This window comes from Drosophila bipectinata, chromosome XR, assembly GCF_030179905.1.
Source record: "Drosophila bipectinata strain 14024-0381.07 chromosome XR, DbipHiC1v2, whole genome shotgun sequence".
In the NCBI taxonomy this organism is placed as follows: domain Eukaryota; kingdom Metazoa; phylum Arthropoda; class Insecta; order Diptera; family Drosophilidae; genus Drosophila; species Drosophila bipectinata.
Window position 1 is genome coordinate 369,288 of NC_091735.1, and position 18,853 is coordinate 388,140.

The 18,853-nt window shown below is 39.3% G+C and overlaps 1 protein-coding gene and 1 pseudogene across 1 annotated transcript in view; one reads left to right on the forward strand and one right to left on the reverse strand.

Moving 5' to 3' along the window:
* Positions 1-11,538, reverse strand: part of LOC138927770 (uncharacterized) — a 39,758-nt pseudogene extending 28,220 nt beyond the window's left edge.
* Positions 1-18,853, forward strand: part of LOC108128205 (EF-hand domain-containing family member C2-like) — a 249,911-nt gene that overhangs the window by 176,183 nt on the left and 54,875 nt on the right. The window lies entirely within an intron of this gene.

Sequence of the window (18,853 nt, forward strand, 5' to 3'; positions counted from 1 at the left end):
TTTCCGATCGTTCAGTTATATGGCAGCTATAGGATATAGTCGGCCGATCCTTATGAAATTTGACATGTCGTAATGTTTTGCCAAAAAATGCTCTCATTTGAACTCTCTAACTCTAAAAACACCAAAGTTATACCATTTCCGATCAATCAGTTATATGGCAGCTATAGGATATAGTCGGCCGATCCGGGCCGTTCCGACTTATATACTGCGTGCAAAGAAAAGAAGGATATGTGCAAAGTTTCAAGACGATAGCTTTAAAACTGAGAGACTAGTTCGCGTAGAAACGGACAGACAGACAGACGGACAGACAGACGGACAGACGGACGGACAGACGGACATGCTCATATCAACTCAGGAGGTGATCCTGATCAAGAATATATATACTTTATAGGGTCGGAGATGTCTCCTTCACTGCGTTGCACACTTTTGGACAAAATTATAATACCCTCTGCAAGGGTATAATAATATAGGGCAAGAAAAAAAATTAATTTAATAATATGGCCGAATAAGGCAATTTTCATATAGAGACATTACACATTTACGCAAAGAAAAACTCCAAAGAAACTTAAGAAAAATAAACGAGCCAAAATAAATGGCAAATTATTAATAAATTGAATTATGCAATCAAATTAGGGAAAAACATATTAACGAATGAGAAGACACCCAAATGAGGTTAGTAGAGGTAAAGTAGGTGGACTCCACTGCTAATGAAATAAATAAAGTTGAATCCAAAACAATTAATGTAGAGCTAACGAACATCTTATTATTAATAATTGTATTAATTATAAGCGCATATATCTTGTATAAGGCTTATATATTTCACAACAAATGTATATCTAAAAGAGCCATAAACAGAAGCCAGGCTAATGACCTGGTCAAAATATAAAAATTTAAAAAAAGAGGAAAGCGACTACAATAATTATTTAAAAGATGTTCCGTTAAGAAATAAAATACAACACCTAAAATATATATACCCACATGGAGATATATTATTCTTAGGATTCTATATTGAAGAACAGAATATATTTTTATAAAGTATGAAGTTTAATCTATTTTTATGTCTAACAAAATAGAAATGAAACGAAAATAAATAAATATAACCCTGTCCAATAAAATATCCCGATAAAATTATATCCGTAATCCATTGGATAATGGAATGGAGGGAAATTTATGAAAGATTGCATGGTATAAAAATTAATTTTGATAAATTTTATAAGTCATTATCAAGGCCTAGGCCAGCACAGATAAACACTGTGAATAAGCATGCAGAAATATTAGTAAACCGCTTCCGACTCAGATTTAGACAACAGCATTTTGGAAGTAAAACCTACCAAAATGGCAGAAGAAACAATTGCCCAAAAGGCATACACTAAGGAAATATCGAATGCCATCCCAGAATTTAACGGGCAAAGGTTACACCTGCAAAGATTTATTACAGCTTTGAGGTTAGTCAACCTAACGAAAGGTACATTCGAAGCCTTGGCTGTAGAAGTTATTAAATCCAAAATAGATGGATCCACTTTGTACAGAGTCAATAATTTAAAAACTGCAAGATACTAAAGTCAGAAAAACGTCCGACATAGTTAAAGCCGAAATGGCAAAAACGAGCCTGAAATAAAAAACGGCAGAAAAATTTACAACGGAGATAGACAATCTACGGAAGCTCTTAGAAGCTTCGTATATTGATGATGGTCTATCGGCCGAGAACGCTGACAAATTCAGCACCAAGAAAGCCATCTCCACAATGGTTAACAAGAAAGCAAAGCTAACTTCGGGCGGAGCCGAAGTTTATATACCCTTGCAGCTATAACCGGATATATATCGCAAACATCGGATATAGTTGGCCGATCCTTATGATTACATCATAATAAAACCAATTAATTACAATAAAGAATCTAAAAAAAAGTCCCAAGCTTCTATCTTCAAAAATTCGAAAGTTGATATTTCTACCAAATACCATTTCCGATCGTTCAGTTATATGTCAGCTATAAGATATAGTCAACCGATCGTTATGAAATTTGGTAGATCGGATTGACTGACCAAAAATAGAATGTGTACCAAGTGCCAGCTTTCTATCTTCAAAAACACGAATGTTGGGTCATTTCCGATCGTTCAGTTATATGGCAGCTATAGGATATAGTCGGCCGATCCTAATGAAATTTTGTAGGTCGGATTAACTGGCCAAAAATATAATCTGCACCAAGTTCCAGCTTTCTATCTTCAAAAACACGAAAGTTGGGTCATTTCCGATCGTTCAGTTATATGGCAGCTATAAGATATAGTCGGCCGATCCTTATGAAATTTGGCATGTCGTATTATTTTGCCAAAAATAGCTCTCATGTCAAATTTGAACTCTCTAACTCTAAAAACACGAAAGTTATACCATTTCCGATCAATCAGTTATATGGCAGCTATAGGATATAGTCGGCCGATCCCGGCCGTTCCGACTTATATACTGCGTGCAAAGGAAAGAAGGGTGTGTGCAAAGTTTCAAGACGATAGCTTTAAAACTGAGAGACTAGTTTGCGTAGAAACAGACAGACGGACAGACGGACAGACGGACATGCTCATATCAACTCAGGAGGTGATCCTGATCAAGAATATATATACTTTATAGGGTCGGAGATGTCTCCTTCACTGCGTTGCACACTTTTGGACAAAATTATAATACCCTCTGCAAGGGTATAAAAATTGTGAGCATGGCCGACTTAAAACTATATTGGAAGCAAGCAATTTTACAACAATAAATGAAGCCGTCACGAAGTACATACAATGCAGTACTGAAATGCAATGCCAATTCCATATTATACAACCATTGAGGAAATAACTATCGCGGTAATAATTACAAAAACAATTATCGCGGTAGAGGTAATAATCGAGGTAGATATAACAATAACGGATATTACCAAAATAATGGAAATAACCAAAATAATGGTTACTACGGAAACAATAATAACTATAATAACAATAACTACAGAAACAACAAAAACCGTGGTGGAAACAATCGCGGCGGCCACGGCCGTGGTGGAAACCATAATAATAATGGCAATAACAACCATATCAATAACGTTAGGGTAGTCCATACAGATTCGGGAAACTCCCAAACGCCTTTAGGTACACAACAGTAAGAAACACCAAAGTTCACATCATAAATCTCAGTCAAAGTACATTTGTTAGTTTCACAAACGTAGCAACAGGAAAAGAATTAGTTTTTATATTACATGCAGATGCGGAAATATCCATATAAAGGAAAATTCTGATGCTTTTTAAAACATCAAAAATAATCAAATAATAAACATACAGGGTATAAGTCAAGAAGTTACCAAATCAAAAGGTTTAACTTCTATTGAAATTCAAACTTCTAAATACATAATTCCACATGATTTCCATATCGTAAATTTGCAATTCGCTATTCCATGTGATGGAATACTAGGAATCGATTTTATTAAATGGTACAACTGTCAATTAGACTTCAAGCCGTCTGAAGACTGGCTTATAATAAGACCAAATAACCTCCAATATCCTATTTATGTTCCAATAACATATAGCTCTGGCAATAACTCTCTTATTCTGCCAGCAAAATCCCAAGTCGTCCGAAAAATTGAAATGAATTCAGAAAATGACAGTGTATTAATTCCGAATCAAGAAATTCAACATGGTCAACATGTTGTTATTTTCAAAGAAAATAACTTTTCAAAGAAAATTTTCAAAGAAAATAACAACAGCTCACAATGCATATACAAGGGTACTTCATAGCACAAATACAGATCAAGTAGTTTATATTAAAAATATTCAGCATGAACCACTTTCAAACTACGAAGTAGTAAAAACTGACTTAGAAACCCGAGAAAAAAATTTAATTATTTCAACTCTCGAAAAACTTCCCACCTCAATTCAATGAACAACTCACAACATTATGCCCCCAGTAAAGTGATGTATTCGGACTAGAAACCGAATCAATCACTACCAATAATTTCTATAAACAAAAACTGAGATTTACTGATGATGAACCCGTATATATAAAAATTATAGAAATCCTCATAGTCAACAAGACGAAATTCAAAAACATGTTCAAAAACTCATTCAAGATAAAATAGTGGAACCCTCTGTATCACCTTATAATAGCCCACTATTGTTAGTACTAAAAAAATCACTTCCAATTCGGAAAAAAAAAATGGCGATTAGTAATTGACTATCGTCAAATCAATAAAAAACTCTTGTCTGATAAATTTCCGCTCACTAGAATCGACAATATTTTGGATCAACCAGGTAGAGCAAAATATTTCTCATGCCTTGACTTAATGTCGGATTTTCACCAAATTGAACTCGAAAAAAGTTAACGCAATACAACATCCTTTTCAACAAACAATGGTTCATATCGCTTCACGCGATTACCATTCGGTTTAAAAATAGCGCCAAACTCTTTAAAGAGAATGATGACTATAGCTTTCTCTGGATTAGAACCTTCGCAATCATTCCTTTATATGGACGACTTAATATTTATTGGTTGTTCCGAAACACATATGCTCAAAAACTTAACTGATGTTTTTGAGAAATGTAGGAAATACAATCTTAAATTACATCCTGAAAAATGTTAATTTTTGGGACACAAATGCACAGATAAAGAAGTCCTGCCTGACGACAAAAAATACGACGTCATTAAAAATTACCCAGTCCCACATGATCATTAAAAGTTACCCAGCGGACAGTGCTAGATGATTCGTTGCATTCTGCAAGATTATGTAGAAAAAATTTCAAATTGGAATGGACAGCTGAATGTCAGCAACAAATTTTGCATAATAATTGATGTAAGTAAACAAGCATGCGGAGCAGTTTTAACTCAAAACAAAAGTGGACTCCAACTTCCAGTTGCTTATGCATCAAAATCGTTTACTAAGAGTGGAAGTCATAAAAGTACAACAGAACAAGAATAAGCAGCAATTCATTGGGCCATAACTTATTTCAGACCATATGTCAAATTTCTGCACAGGAAAAGAAAAAATAGAATTGCCAAGGCAATCTATAAAAAAAGCTTCAAAGCCCAACGTATGTGAAGTCATAAACAATGACGAAATACGTAAAGTAGTGACCTTGCATGTAAAAAATATGCTATGTTTCTTTAAACATGGTAAGAAAATTACTTTAAGATATGATGTTAGCGATTTATATACCAATGGAACTCTTGACTTAGGACAATTTTTCCAAAGGCTTGAAACGCAAGCCTGTATAAATAAAATCAGCCAACTCAAAGTGGCACCGTGGGAAAATATCTTTGAAAATGTTTCAATTTATAATTTTAAAAATATGGGCAATAAAATATTAATTTCATTGAGAAGAGTGCTACTCAACCCGGTGTTCCAAATAAAAACAATAAAAGAAAAAAAAGCTCTATTGTCTATATTCCATGACGATCCAATACAAGGAGGTCACACAGGCATCTCAAAAACCTTGGCCAAGACATTATTGTTGGAACGGTATGACCGATAATATTACTGAATACAGTATAATTTGCATAGCTCCCTCGAGTACTTTGCTCGCAACTTCGAGGCAGCTATCTTAAAAATGCAGCTATCTTAATTTTAATTTTTGAACAAAAAAAAGTTTACCTATAGCTCAAATAAAGTACATATACATTTTGTATCTTTTTTAGCCAAATTATATTTTCATTTCAATGTCTAAATTATTGTTAACAAAATATTAATACATATTTCAATTTGTAGTTTATATTTTCATTGTTAATTTTTAATTCAGGCTGTCGGTCTGTGACCGAATAATTTGTTTTCCAAAGAATTCAGTGTTGGCAAAAATTCGTCACATTTGTAAATCATGCAAATGTTTTTAAGAATCTTCACTGCACAAAAACCTTCCTGGATAGTAAGGCGGCTTATGTCACCGCTATCCTCGTCACTTTCGCTTTCACTGCTGCTTGTCTTGTCATCTTCAAAAAGAGACCGCACAATTTCATCTTCGGTTAACTGACCATGGCAAGCAACATCTGAGTCGACATTGGCATATTCTTTCCAATTAATTTGAGCATCAAATACGGTCTCCACGAATTGCGCTTGATCAGTAACGCTTTCGATAACATCAAAGCATAGATTAAATCCCGCCTGAAAAGATAAATTTGTAAGTTGAGGCGAATGGGACTTATATGCCTTACTTACTTTCTTGAAGCAGTTCTGAATAGTTGTAGTTTTAACTTTCGCCCATCCTTGACTTATGAAGTGAACAACATCCAGCATAGATAGTGCTTTTAAAAATTCAATTGTGGTTTTTCCACAATTTACAGCAATCAATTGTTGTTTGACCAAAATACGTCTATATTCCAGTTTGAATGAGTGAATAATGCCTTGGTCAAGCGGTTGCAGTAGAGCCGTTTTATTTGCTGGCAAAAAGCAAAACTTAATGTGATCACGTCCTTTTACGGCAGAATGACTTGTTGCATTATCGATAAAGAGCAATATCTTTCTATTCTGCATTTTCATTTCTGCATTATCTTGTGCGATTATTTGTCGAAAAATCCCGCTAGTCATCCATGCTTTATTATTGGCATAATACGGCAGTGGCAAATTGACATTTTTAAAACATCGGGGAGATTTTAACCTGCCGATTGGAAATGCTTTTTTATAACTTCCAGTCGCATTGAAGATAAACAAAATTGTTATTCTAATTTTTTGCGATTTATTGCCACTTCTCTGGTTTCCACAAGTGTAAAATGTTGCAGTTGGCATTGCTTTATGAAATAGCCCAGTTTCGTCAGCGTTAAAAATATTCTACAAATTGTAGCCTATAATTAATCTAGGTAAAATGTCTTGTTGATATTAATTCGCCGACACAGAATTATTTGCCGCCATTTCACCATGAATTTTCCATATTTTATGTTGTTACGCTTGAGCCAGTGCCAAAGCCAGTTGGCATCAGGTTGATAGTCGTCGTCGAACCTTAGACAAAACTCTTTTGCTTTAGCTAAAATTACATGCCGATCAAGAATTACGTTGGTTGTTTTCTGTTTCTCAAACCATTTGTTTGGTTCTTCCACTAAGTCATGTTTGCCTTTTCGTTGGCGCTTTCGCTTTAGATCAGACCCGGCTGCATTCTTTTCAATTTCGGCTTATTGTTTAATGATGCGATTTATTGTAGACCTATCGCATTTGTATTAAGCACTTAGTTTCTTTTTGTCGACTTTATCTTTAACAGCTGCTATAATTTGCAGATTTTCTTTAATTGTTAAACCAGTTACGCGCTTTGATTTAACATCTTGTTAAATTTTTACAATTGAAAATGTATAGATAATGTGTGTATAGAGCGAAAGTCACGATCAAAACAATAAGATAAAACCGGCAATGCGCAGAAATTCAAATTGCACGAGTTGCCATACTGCATACAAATTATTTAAGAAATATGCTTTGTTCTCAATAGATGCTTTGTTCTCATAAAAAATTCTGCCGATGTTATTGAGCGGCAGAATTCGAAGCCACCAAAATCAGAAAACCGTGTGTATGCTTCGGAACTTTATTTGTGACTGAAAATGTATGCGAAGGAAAAATGAAAAAGTTGGTATACATAATTTCTTATTCTCTATTTCTTGGACTATACAAGCGTGCATTGCATCATCCTAATAATGTACCGGGTACTTTATTTTCTACACCCTTCCTCAATGCAAGCTTGTTTACAAAAAATCATTATCAAAACAAATTAAACATTTTTGTAAACTCTTCGTGTTTTGTTTTAGGAAGATTTTTTGTCAAAATATCTGCAATCATTTCAGTTGTACATTTGTGTTTCAACAAAACTTGCCCTTTCTTTACAACTTCTCTAACAAAATGATAACGTATATCAATGTGCTTCGTTCTGGAATGATGAACAGGATTCTTGGTTAACGCCTGCGCACTCAGATTATCCCCATACACGACGATCGGGGTGTCGTTGTCTCCGCAACCGATCTCCAAAATCAGCCTTCGCATGACTATCGCCTCCTTAAATGCCGCCGAAAGTGCCATGTACTCCGCCTCGGTACTGCTTAACGCCACACTTCGCTGCTTTTCCGAACGCCAAGAAATCGGACCACCTGCTAACAAGTAGATGTAACCAGTATATGATTTCCTGTCAAGCCTATCGCCTGCCCAATCCGCATCCACGTATCCACAGAACGACTGACCACATTGCCGATAGTGTAGTTTCATGTCAATCGTAGATGAGAGGTATCTAAAGATGTGCTTTATGCCAGCCATGTGTTCAGCATGCGGGTTTTGATTCCGCTGTGCCAATTTTGACACCGAATGCAATATGTCTGGCCTTGTTGTAAGAGCTAGCCACATAAGCTCTCCTACTATAGACTGATACGTAGTGGGATCCACCTTTTTGCATTGAGGGCTTGTACAGTCTACTTGGAAACCAGGATCCAAAGGTGTCTTCGCCGACTTGCAAAAATCACTTCCATGGGTATGCAAAAGATCCTTGATATATTGCGTATGTCCCAAAGTAATTGCTCCAAGATCACCGTCTCGTTCGATTTCCATGCCCAGGAAATGGTTAAGTTGACCCTTGTCAACACACTCGAATGATTGTGAGATGCTGCTCTTGATTTTCAGCAAATCCTCGTGCGATTGGCAAGCTATAATTATATCGTCAACATATACAAGGATTAGTACAAGATTACCTTCGCCACAATGTTTGTACAAACATGGTTCGTTATCACAGGCAAAGAATCCCATATTGACCAATACGCCATTTAGCTTCTCGTTCCAGGCCCTTCCTGATTGTTTCAAGCCATATATTGATCTCTTCAAAAGCAATACTTTGTCAGGATTCGATTCATCTGAGTACCCTTCCGGCTGCTTCATGTAGACCGTCTCACTCAGATCGCTGTTGAGATACGCGGTGCATACATCCATTTGATGAAGATGTAGCTTAAGCTCCGCCGCCAGTGCTATAATAAAGCGAACACTCTCCAATCGGCCTACTGGCGAAAATGTTTCTTGGTAATTTACGCCAAACTGCTGAGCGCATCCTTTTGCTACCAGTCGAGCCTTGAAACGTTCTATTTGGCCATTTTTATCACGCTTCACGTTGAACACCCACTTGCATCCAATGGCTCGCTGATTTTTGGGTAAATCAGTGACTTGCCAAGTCTGGTTGGCAACCAGAGAATCATATTCTCTTTTCATGGCTTCACGCCACTCCTTTGCATTTTTACTCTCCAGTGCCTCTTTGCAAGTTAACGGAATCGGAACATTTTCCGATATAAGGGCGCCTAGAATATTGTACTGCTTCTTTGGACGTCCAGGTTTTCCAGTCCGAATGATCTTAGGGCGGCCGGGGCCCCTGCGTGCCTCCTCCTCGACATGCTCACCCTTTTCTTCAGCACTCTCGTACTGATCCGTGCTATCATCGGAGCTGTCGGCGTCGATGGATGAGTCAGAAACGACTTCTGCATCTCCGAGTCCCTGCTGCTGACGGTCCTTCAGCTCGATCGTCACAGTATCATCCTTGGATGCCACGTCATGATGTTCATCAAATAATACATCCCGTTTTTCGACCAATTGTCCAGTTGATGGGTCATAACCTTTGGCTGCAACAGAATACCCAACCATAATGTACTCCTTTCCCTTAGGTTGAAATTTGCTGTCCTTCCTCGGACCCTTGTCCAGAGCAACTGCAAGAGATCCAAAAACCTTTAGATGTTTTGCATAAGGTCTCTTACCCGTCCACGCTTCCATAGGAGTCATACTCTCTAATGCGCTGGTAGGGGAACGATTTCGCAGATAAACCGAAGTGTTGACAGCTTCTGCCCAAAAACGATCTCCCAGTCCCCGCCTGGACCAGAAGGCATCTTGACATCTCCACTAGCGTACGATTTGCCCGTTCCGCAACTTCATTTTGCTGGGGAGTATACGCTATTGTTAGCTGTCTGTCGATTCCATGCTGCTTTAGACATTCGTCAAACTGTTTATTGACAAATTCTCCGCCATTATCACTCCGCAGGCATTTCAATCTTCTTCCTGTCTGCCGTTCCACCAGATTTTTGAATTCGATGAATTTAGATAGCACCTCGTTCTTTCCATGAAAGAAATAAACAAAAATCCTCCTGGACTTATCGTCAATGAACGTCAGAAAATACTTGGAACCTCCGAGGGATGGTGTTGGAAAAGGTCCACAAACATCTGCGTGTATCAGATCCAAAAGCTCCTTAGCCCAATTACTCGTTGCAGATGGAAAAGGTTGAACATGGATTTTGCTAACCATACAGGTTTTGCAATTAATATTCTCTGGCAACCGAATATTATCTATTCCTCGAACTATCCCTTTGGATACCATCTCTTTCAAGCTAGAGAAATTAATATGTCCGTATCTCTTGTGTAGCAAAATTCCATCAACAGCTGACATGGCAAATCATTTACTTCGGCCACCTTCAAATAAGTACAAGTTGCCAATCTTTTTGGCTTTCACTATGCATTCTCCATCTTGCATCACCTTGGCGTTCTCTATGCCAAAGGTCACCTTGTACCTGTTCTGGACAGCACTGCTCACGGAATAGAAATTTCCGGTCATCTTCGGAACGTAGAGAACATCTTTTAGTGTCAACATGCACTGGCCTGTCTGTATCTTGACGTCACCTATACCTTCTGCTTGAAGGAAACCAGCATCGGCCAGTCCGATCTGTTCAGTGTGCTTCTCAAACTTTGTAAATAGCTCTCTTGCGCAACACATATGGCTTGTTGCGCCACTATCCAAGCACCATGTTGAATTGTCAATTTTGTTGACGTCACAGGCGTGCAACAGGCTGCTTTGTCGATTCACCATACTTCTTGATTCCATACGATGATCTCCCTCACCCTCTCTTCGACACTGGGACTGAATGTGCCCTTGCTCACCACACTTGAAACAAACGATATTTTTTCGTTTCTTCTGTCCATACGTTTTTGTCTGTGAGTTGTGCTTGTGTATTGCAGCAAATGCTTTAGTGTCGACTCGTTCCTCTATTATTCCTTTTCTTTCGCTCTCCTCCTTTAACTTTATGGTGAGAATTTCGAACAAAGGTAACTGATCTCGTGTTTCCATAGCGACCACGAAATGTTCAAATTGCTCTGGAAGACTTGATAGCAAAACGATAGTGCGAAGTTCGTCATTTATGTCTATTCCAATTCCAGTTAGACAATCCAGAATTTCCACAAATTCACTTATGTAGGTCGTCATGCTCTGCCCTTGCTCCATCCGTTTATTAAGCAGTTTCTTGTATAACTGTACTTTTCGTACAGGTCCGCTTGGTTGATGAACTTCCTTCAACTTGGTCCATGCCTCCACAGCCGTTAAGCAATTCTTGATGTAGGCCAATTGAGATGTCTTGACACTCAATGTTATTGCCAACGCCTTACTGTCCAAGGCCGCAAACTGTTGTCCTTCCGGAACATTCGTTTCCGTTAGCTCTCCAGACGTAACACTCCACAGACCGGAATGCACTAATACAGATCGCATCTGTATTTTCCAAGTGTCATAGTTTGTCTCCTCTAACTTATCAATTTGATAAAGAGCACTCATTGTTCTTAATCTGGAGTCACACACCGAATAACTTGAACTCTCTAGTGCCTGGGCCCATAACCCATACTGAACTTAACTTAGCAAGAAAACAGGCAACGGTAATAGAAAAAATGCGATCGACGACGACCGACGAAGGAGCGAGAAAGCAAAGAGGGGCGAGCGCGGATGCGCTCTTCAGCGCGGGTGCGCTCTTCAGTGCTGGTGCGCTCTTAAGCGCGGGTGCGCTCTTAAAGTTACGGCACAACGGCCCCTCACGTAAACATCCTCCCCCCCTTGCAATCGCTCGGGTTGCAACAGATCCCTCGTCGTTAGCTATGCGTCACTGCAGCTAGAGGGCGTACACGGGTCGATAAAGGCCCCCGTGTCGAAGATCCGGGTCCCGGTGTTGTCGTTGTTCCGGTTCAGCAGCGACGATAGGGTGGGCGCAGCGACCGCGTCCTGCGAGGGCCCTCGAGGAGAGGCGGAATAGGCTAGGCTAGCCGAAAAGTTGGCACAGTGAAGCGTTGATAAGTTGACTGTATAATTGGGGGAACAGAAAAGTTATGTGGTGTAAAAAATTACACTGATTGAGGAAGATAAAAAACAAATATTACGACAGCGGTGGACTGTTCGGTGAATTTGGAAATTCCGGAAATAATTCACACCGGTGGCCAATATTAATTATGTCACCACACAATTTCACTGTTCACTTGCGAATTTTTCGCGGATTAATTGCACCAAAAAAATATGTATGTGCGTATGTATGTATGCGGATGCACATATGCCTCGACCGTTGGCAAGCGAATGAATAACGGAGAGGCCGAAAACGGCGAGGAATATGGGCAGCACACAAAACGGAGACGGATAGAAAATTAATAATTAAATAATGGACGGTGGATAATTAAATTAATTAATTATAATTTTCCGATAATTAAATCTTCGACTTTAATTATTGAGTGGCCGGAAAGGTGAACTAAAAAACCTGGCCCTTTGCTCGAACGGAAAATATGAATTAAATAAATTTTCGTAGTTATAATTATAAATACATAAATTTTTAATTAATTGATTTTTTAATCTATTTTGTTATGCAGCCGGTTATGCCGTCGGCACCCTGTACGTACCTCAAAGAAAAATAAACAGAACCGAAAAACACAACACGGCTAGGTCGAGAATTTAAGCGACATAATCACGGATTTGTAGTGAAATGGCGGTTTATAATTGTTGGTTTTAGAAAATGTAAAATATTTTTTAAATTTTATCGGCTATATATTTCCTGAAATTGGACGCAGAAAATATTTGGAAATTATATGGACAAGTAGGGCAAGGGCATGTGGGGCATATGATGGTACAGTAGAGCTTCGATAAGTGGACTGTATATGTTAAATTTTATCGGTTATATATTTCCTGGAATTAAAGGCAGAAAATATATGGACATGCATGCAGGTACGGATATATGTAAGGGCATGTGGGCATATGTTGGCACAGTGGAGCTTTGATAAGTGGACTGTATAATTGGGGGAACAGAAAAGTTATGTGGTGTAAAAAATGGCACTGATTGAGGAAGATAAAAACAAATATTACGACAGCGGCGGACTGTTCGGTGAATTTGGAAATTCCGGAACTAATTCACACCGGTGGCCAATATTAATTATGCCTTCTTTTTGTCACCACACAATTTCACTGTTCACTTGCGAATTTTTCGCGGATTAATTGCACCAAAAAAATATGTATGTGCGTATGTATGTATGTGGATGCACATATGCCTCGACCGTTGGCAAGCAAATGAATAACGGAGAGGCCGAAAACAGGGAGGAATATGGGCATCACACAAAACGAAGACGGATGGAAAAATTTGCAGAATTTTATGATTATTATACAAGATTATTAGAAAATCTCAACCTGCCGTTGTGTCGGAAAACTCGGACTTGGAGTTGACACGGAGTTCCCTCCAATCTTGCAGCAGTGTGAACGAAATTTAATGTTCGGACCACTGCTGAAGACCGGCAGAGAGATGGAGACGGAAAAATGTACTTATCTTTTGGCGGAACAATGCCGAGAACTGCTGGCAGAAGAAAATCCAGTATTATCCGGCTCGAAGGACCAATGTTTGTAGGGGGGCGTTGTTGCCGCAAAAGATTCCAGGAGTTGATATGTTGAATAAAAAAGTCGGGGGCGTCTTCCAATGAATATAACGCGGTCAGCTTTATTGGGCTGCTTACAAGAGAATACTAAACTTAACTTAGCAAGAAAACAGGCAACGGTAGGCAGAAAAAATACGATCGACGACGCCCGACGAAGAAACGAGAGCGCAAAGAGGGGCGAGCGCGGATGCGCTCTTCAGCGGGGGTGCGCTCTTCAGTGCTGGTGCGTTCTTCAGCGCGGGTGCGCTCTTAAAGTTGCGGCACAACGGCCCCTCACGTAAACACATATTAAAACAAGAAAGGAAAGCTAACTTCGGGCGGAGCCGAAGTTGATATACCCTTGCAGTTAAAACCGGATATATATCGCAAACATCGGATATAGTTGGCCGATCCTTATGAAATTTGGTAGGTTGGATCAACTTACCAAAAATAGAATCTGTACTAAGTTTCAGCATTCTATCTTCAAAAACAGAAAAGTTGGGTTATTTCCGATCGTTCAGTTATATGACAGCTATAGGATAACGTCGGCCGATCCTTATGAAATTTGCCACGTCGTAATGTTTTGCCAAAAATAGCTCTCACGTTAAATTTAAACACTCTAACTCTAAAAACACCAAAAGTATACCATTTCCGATCAATCAGTTATATGGCAGCTTTAGGATATAGTCGGCCGATCCCGGCTGTTCCGACTTATATACTGCGTGCAAAGAAAAGAAGGGTGTGTTCAAAGTTTCAAGTCGATAGCTTTAAAATTGAGAGACTAGTTTGCGTAGAAACAGACAGACGGACAGACAGACAGACGAACAGACGGACATGCTCATATCAACTCAGGAGGTGATCCTGATCAAGAATATATATACTTTATAGGGTCGGGGAGATGACTCCTTCACTGCGTTGCACACTTTTGACCAAAATTATAATACCCTCTGCAAGGGTATAATGACCATGATGCAGAAAAATGAAATTATCAGGCAGCTATCTTGACAATGCAGCTAAGTATCGAGGCAGATTATACTGTACGTACGAAAATGTCTAAAATGCCAAAAATCAAAAGTGACAAGAAAAGTTTCACTGCGAACTTCAGAGTCGCTGAAGTCGTCAATTAGAAAATTAGCATGGGCCTTCTTTTTAGAAGGCGGCTTGATTTTGATGGAAGGGCGGGGTCTTGCCAATCCATCGTGTTGGTTTTGCCCGCGATTAGCCTCCAGATTGTTTAAATATAGGTGGTTTTATAATTGTTTGGTTTTTGAAAAAATTTTTATTTTTTAACAAATAATAAAACGTTACGTTTGGTTCAAACCCACTTTCGAATCAGGTACTTCAAAAGTGATTGACTATTTAAAGGATGATATTTTTGTGTGTTTTGGAACTCCGGAAGTTTTATACACCAATCCATTGGATGGCAAAGATTATAAGGTGCTACGAAATACCCATGTGTCCATATAATATCCATATCTTCTGTAATAAGTCTAATCTTCCAGGGATTCCATCCAGCTAGTATCAAGTCAATTTGTGGGTATATTGTTTGGATACTTTATTATTGATCTTTATTTTAGAGCAGCCTTGTTGCCGCTCCAAGCTCCCAAAAGGTTCTTCTCCTTTACAATATTTCTAGGAGTTGGGAAGTCTAAGTCTCGTAGCTGCGCTGCCAACAGCGGCGAGCGTTTGGAAATTCGGTCACTTAAGGTTTATGACCCAGGCTTTAAATTACATGAATAATCATAAACACTGCGACAAAGTGCTACAGTGTGTGCCCTTTAAGTACTCTTGGTAAAGTGGGTGGTCGATATATGTATTTCTATACATGTTCATATTATATCTCCCTCCTTTTGAAAAACAACGTAATATAATGGAATTATTTTCTAGTTTAAATTTTATAACTTTGAGACAATATTAATATGTGTTAAGAATGATACCATTTCTTGGAAGTTGTACCGAAAAAATGGCGTCAAAGTTCGACAAACACGACAAAAATTCAAAAAAGTCCGTTTCTTTTGTAAAATTTGTATCCTTTCTGTTTAAATAAATTAAAGATGTATTTTTTTTTCAAAAGCTACAACATTTAACTATTGAAAAACATAAAAAAATTGAAAATCGGACTAAAATTGCGCGTGCAGGAATTTTTAAGAGCAAAACACTTTCGAAAAACCGTTTTTTCGTAATAAATCAAGATTTGAGGGTGTAGGAAAAATTTCAAACATGGTTTTATACTATACTCGACCTAATGAACAATTCCTACTAGGTCTCTTCAAAAGTTCCAAATCACTGTCGCACTGTGTTATTCATACATTATTTTTGTGTGTTGTCTTCGGTATGTATGTTTATTTTATGTATGGTTATTTTTTATATGTATCTTTATACAACTTTTTTGTATGTATGGCCTTACGTGATATATTTATGAAGTTAAAATGGGTTATGAAATAAAAAGTTTTTATCTATTGTTTTTTATTTTCATTATTTGTTATGTTACCTCTATCTCCTATTTGTTCTACCTTATAAGGGCCTGTATATTTAAAATCTAGTTTATGTCCTGTTTCATTTTTCAATAAAACCTGATCTCCTATTTTTAAATCAAAATCTAAACTAGTTTTGTCGTAAATAATTTTTTGTTTTAGCTTATGAGCTTCTAGCATTAGTCTAGCTCTCTTAAATGCCTGTTCTAATCTAAATTTTGATTCCTTAGCGTAATCTTCTATATTATAAAGAGGTTCTATTATATCTACGCTATTCAAATGTTTTGATAGATTTGACGTTTTGCCAAAAACTAATTCATATAAACAATAGTCATGTGCCATAGAAGGTGTAGTATTGAAACAATAGGCGAAGTATAGTAACGAATATGACTGCCGCGGGAACCTTGCCATCAATGGTATCGGGTGAGAGATGGGCTGCACGCGTTTGCCGGCCTAGATCTCGTCGGCTAGTGGGTGGGTTCCCTGTAAACTCGTCTCTCCCCGCAGGGTCCCTAGTGCCCACCATAGTGATCAAATTTGTTCGAATGCGTGCTTGGCCTAACGAACGGCGTAGGCCTGACCGTGTTCCCTACCGAAACTCCCCTCCGGGCTAATGATTTGCCCACTACGGAATCCTGGAACGGTTGGGTGAACGCATGGCGGCTGCAAATCAGACTGGGAATACTCTCTTTACCACATTATAAAGTTTTATTAATTAAATTCATTAAAATATTCCATCTAGACTTTTACGTTAAATATAACTAAATTCAATTCAAAAAATCTCTTATAATCTAAAACCTCGGCCTAAGGATTAAACTAAAACTATTCAACTCCATTCAAAAAATCTCTAAAAATCATTCTTAACCTAAAGAATAAACCAAATGTCTTAATCGCCTAATCGTAATTCATATAAAAGTTAAAATAAAAAAGGTAACAGGTGCGAGACGGATGGTTTACGTCGGTCCACGGCAGATTTCGTTGGTAACCATTGGTATGCGATCGATAATGGGGACGGGGCTATAGGGCTCCGAGTTGGAGAACGATGGGCGGATTACTTGCTCAGCCTGACCGGAGCTGCTGCAGTAGGAATATAGCGAGGGATCAAACCCGAATTCGGGGAGGGTCCAAGGTACGGACGCCGACGAACGTGCCTTCTATTAAGTCTATTTTTCACTCACCAGTTATTTCCCACTTCGCAATGATGAAAGCGCTACCAACATGCCACCTGTAGGGGAGTTTTTCAAAATTTTAAGGGTCGCCGAACGCTATCCGAGACGAAAAAAAAAGGCTTTTACGAAACGTCAAGGAAAACCGCTCGTGAACGCCCACCTTAGGACGACTCTTCCCTCATCGGGATATTACACATTCGTCTATCCTCTAAGCGGCCACATCCGACAGCACTAGCACCGCTATGTCGCCTTTCGCCCACGTTTTGGGCCCGCTTTCGCCCGGGTCAATGCCCTGATCGATAACGGTCGGTGTCAAGCGCGATCCTTGTTGGGGGTTAAGGGGTGTAACTCTCGCCGCTACTTCTTCTTCGGCTTCTTTGCCGCTACGCTTCGCCTTACCATGTGCTCCTTCTATGCCGGCTCAAAAATGAAAAATATCACACCCTCTCTATCTTTTCCCCTCTTTCCTTTCTCCTTCGATCTTACCCGATCTTACCCGTTTGCAGGGCTGCCAACTCCTTCCGCTTTTACCACTATCGAGAACATCCTAAGCGTGCCACCTAGTTCCTTTATCAGCATGCCTCTGTTACAAAATGCCCCCTTCTCAAGAGCTGAATTAGGATCGTTATGGATCCTAATCAGATCACCCACAGAGGCTGGACTCACTGCCGCAAGTCCTTCGCATGATACACCCCTATAAAACGTCCTTGCCTATCTTCTAACGCATAGGTTGCCTTGCCGGTCCTTTTCCTTATCCTGGCTTTGACGTACTTCGGGCCAAGCTTGGCACTATACCCGGTTGCAAAGTTGCTCTGCTAAAAGTTTCTACGGAAGACCTCCTGCCACTCCTGAAACTCGATCTCCCGCGCTCGGGTATCGTACCGTTTCTTATTCCTTTCGCCTTGCATCTCCAAAGCCTTTTGCGCTTGGCTGCGGACAACGTCCAAGGAGTCCTCTCTCGAGAGCATAACGCTCCGGTCCTCTAACAGACCCAACGCTCTCAAAAGTTTATACGAGCCCCCTGAACCCATGTACTGCTGTCCAAAAACTAGGTAGTATGGCGAAGCCCCTGTGCCCGAATGAACGCTTGTTCTCAAAGCACAACTGAGCTCGCTGAGCTGCTCGCCCCAATTCTTCTGATTTGGCTTCACATAAGACCGAATCACCGCTATCACGGACCTGTTCACCCGCTCAGACGCGTTCGCCTGCGGTGAGTGTCTGCCGTAAAGACCTGAGTCACCTGATTCTCACGCATCAAACCTTTGAAAGCCTCTCCATTAAATTGGGTTCCATTGTCCGACACAACAGTCTCCGGCACGCCAAACATATGAAACAGCTCCTGCTTCATAAACCTGACCACCGTATCGGCCGACAGCTTCTTTACCACCCTCAGAAAAACGAACTTGGTATGATGATCTAAAACAATGAATATGCCCACATTACCTGACCGCGACCTTGGATATGGTCCCAGAAAGTCTACGTAGATTTTCTGAAAGAATCTCTGAGATCCAGCCACTCTGCCCATCGTTGGTCTCGTAACATAGTTGGGTGCTTTCGTTTCCTTGCACACCTC